This window comes from Sinocyclocheilus grahami, unplaced genomic scaffold (assembly GCF_001515645.1).
Source record: "Sinocyclocheilus grahami isolate Dianchi unplaced genomic scaffold, SAMN03320097.WGS_v1.1 scaffold459.1, whole genome shotgun sequence".
Taxonomy (NCBI): domain Eukaryota; kingdom Metazoa; phylum Chordata; class Actinopteri; order Cypriniformes; family Cyprinidae; genus Sinocyclocheilus; species Sinocyclocheilus grahami.
Window position 1 is genome coordinate 159,780 of NW_015505638.1, and position 2,990 is coordinate 162,769.

Sequence of the window (2,990 nt, forward strand, 5' to 3'; positions counted from 1 at the left end):
AACTTTATTTTCTTTTGCAAAACTTTATTATTTTCCATATATATGTGGCATTATATTGTCTCCATAGTCGACTCGTATTTTGGCCAGAAGCAACAGTTTAAAGTTAAAGGGGTCATATGATGTTGCTAAAAAGAACATTATTTTGTGTATTTGGTGTAATGAAATGTGTTTAATGCGGTTTAAAGTTTAAAAAACACATTATTTTCCACCTTGATGAATTCCTCTTCACAAGACATTAATTGATTTACTGATTGACTGACTGATTGATTGATTGATTTACTGACTGACTGACTGACTGACACACACACACACACACACACACACAGAGACAGACAGTATATAAATAGATAAATACATATATATATATATATATATATAAACAAATAACACTCTTGTTCTTCCTCTGTTGTAAAGTAAAGTTCAAAGTTAAAAACATCAGTGGCCATTTCTCATCATTGTTCTTAAAGCTACAGTAGCGTGTGTCATTCTATGCCACTAAGATCAGTGCATCTCTTGTCTCTGGGCCACTAAAACACTGTGATTAATTATTTCTCTCTAATCAGAATTACAATGGAATATAACAATGTTTGTCTGTTTACACTTCTCCCAGGCTTAGCCTGAAATTTGCATGCATTTGATGGCGAAAAAAGGAATCTCTTATCTGGGGGAAGATCAAGGTTATGACTTCCTCAAAGCAGAGTTCCTGAAACCAATTAAACTCAGTGTAGTGAAGTTCAGCTGGAGGACACAGCACTGTAACAATAGGAGAAAGTGATGACAGCCAACACCACTATCTCACTTCTTTTCCACCCGTGCTAATTATATTTGCAGATTCTGTCATTTAGACAAAAGGCGAATAACTTTGGTAATCATCATGAAACATTTAAATCACTCCCTGGCCAGTGCAAATAGCCGACCTTTATAAATGAAATCAATTGCAATATATGTGGGGGGTCAAGGGAGCTGCCCGCGCTGGAGGCTAACTTACTCAACACCGTCAACCTTCTCTTTGTCGTTCACACCATTCTTCCTGTCAGTCCTTCCACAATCCTCTTTTCTCCCCTTTTTTCTTTCTAAATGATCCACCGTTTCTAGGTATACTCCAAATCATTGTTTTTCATGCATCTTTTTCCCATCAAAGGTAAAGGCATCCAGCTTCTCCTCTCATCAAACCATCAGCCTGCTCTTCTAACTGTCTTCTCATCAACCATCTGATTTGTCCTTGTGCATTTGGACCCAAAAGATTTGTGTATTTCCAGGTGAAAACAAAACAAAACTAATAGATCTCACCATATACTTCCCCATTTGATTGATTACGTTAAGGATGGAAACTTTTTTGTATTACAAGTTTTCCGATTTTTTTTAAATATGCAAATGATGTATTATCTAAATAAATATGCACTAATTTACATACATTTCCATAACAAAAATCACAATGAGTAAAGCCAGATTTAAAATTCTTGGTTCCCTCCCACATGCAAATGTGATATATAAACATATACCATTATTCAATTTCCATATATGAAATGTATTGCCATATGAAAGAAAAACGTATATGAAACCTATTAGAAATTGGAATAATTTCAGATATTAACATGAATGTCTAGCTCATACAAATATGTACGTTTATGTACGTATAATACATTTTTGGACACATACAGTATGTCATGCTCATGTATATCCATCCTAAAACTTGTCAATACATGTTATTATATAAGAAAATATAAAAGATAGGCATGTATTTATTACAAAAACATATATACACATACAGTTTTTTGTATATGTATGTTGTTTTAATAAAGTTGCATATAAATAAAATAAATATTGTTGACTTGTAGTTGCTACAAATAATAACAAAACAAAAAAATCAAATAGATATTATATATCGCCTTTGGTAACATATGGCAATATCACGCTTCATATAGGACAATGTTGTATATTATATTTTGTACAGAGTTTTTAATGGAGTTTTAATGCCATAAATCAGAGAATACTGTCAACAGTCAGAAAAAAAACCATTTTCACCATGTTTTTAGCAATAAAAAATGGTGTACAATCAGGCAAATGATATATGAACAAACAACCTCTGTAAACATTTTCAGAATATCGATGGAAAATAAAACTGGAATGTTTGGTATTTGTAGATGCTGCTTAAGTGGAGATTTCTGGCTCAATGTGTGAGGAAAAAAATAATTTTGAGAAAACAGCTTTTAAAGATATGTATTGCAAGTGAAATCTATGAACGCAAATAGATAAAGTGCAATAAAGAATTTAAAAGTTTCCTTTTTTTCACTACTCTGAAACAACACATTATAAAAGCCTAAAATCTCAAAATTAACCAGCGCATGAAAAACAATTTCTTTGCCTGTCGTGTCTTGCCTTAAATTGTCATCAGTGCATTTGCAATAGAGACTGGCAAGGTTTTTACAGTTTTTCATTATAGTCATAAATTTCAGGCACACCTCAAAAACGGATGCCAATTATGAAAATCGGTCATTCGTGTGGTAGAACTCCACTTCCCACAATGCATTGCGAAGAGGTGAAGCGGATGTTTATATTCCGCGTGAACAGTGAAGAATGTGCGAGCAATGACAGTAACAGTGAGAGATGGATCGAGAACACAGAACACACTCAGCACAACACTCCAACACACCATTGATTCGTCTGTAAGTTGACATTGTTTTTAAGTCCGTCAGTGCGGTGTGACATGACCGCCTGTGTTCTTATTTAGCCGATTCATAACGCAGCCTAATGAACTATAGCTCAGCTCGCTAACAGTTCCTCTTTTCTGGTTACATTTTAAACGTTTCGATCACATAAAAAGCCACATATGGCTAAATCAAACGCTATGGTGATGAGAGCTAGCAGCCATCAGCAACAGCTTTCAGACTAACATTACAGGGATAGTTCACTCCAAATATGAAAATTCTGTCATTTTGTGTTTAATAGAAGAAAGACATAACCGGGGGGGGGGGGGGGGGGGGGGGGGG

General features: G+C 34.6%; 1 protein-coding gene across 1 annotated transcript in view; it reads left to right on the forward strand.

Moving 5' to 3' along the window:
* The first annotated feature begins 2,552 nt into the window (after positions 1 to 2,552).
* LOC107552823 (F-box/LRR-repeat protein 4-like) overlaps positions 2,553 to 2,990 on the forward strand; it is an 11,575-nt gene continuing 11,137 nt past the window's right edge. The window contains exon 1 of the mRNA XM_016234812.1: positions 2,553 to 2,666. The gene's annotated coding sequence lies outside the window, so the exon portion shown is untranslated. The remainder of the gene's footprint in view (positions 2,667 to 2,990) is intronic.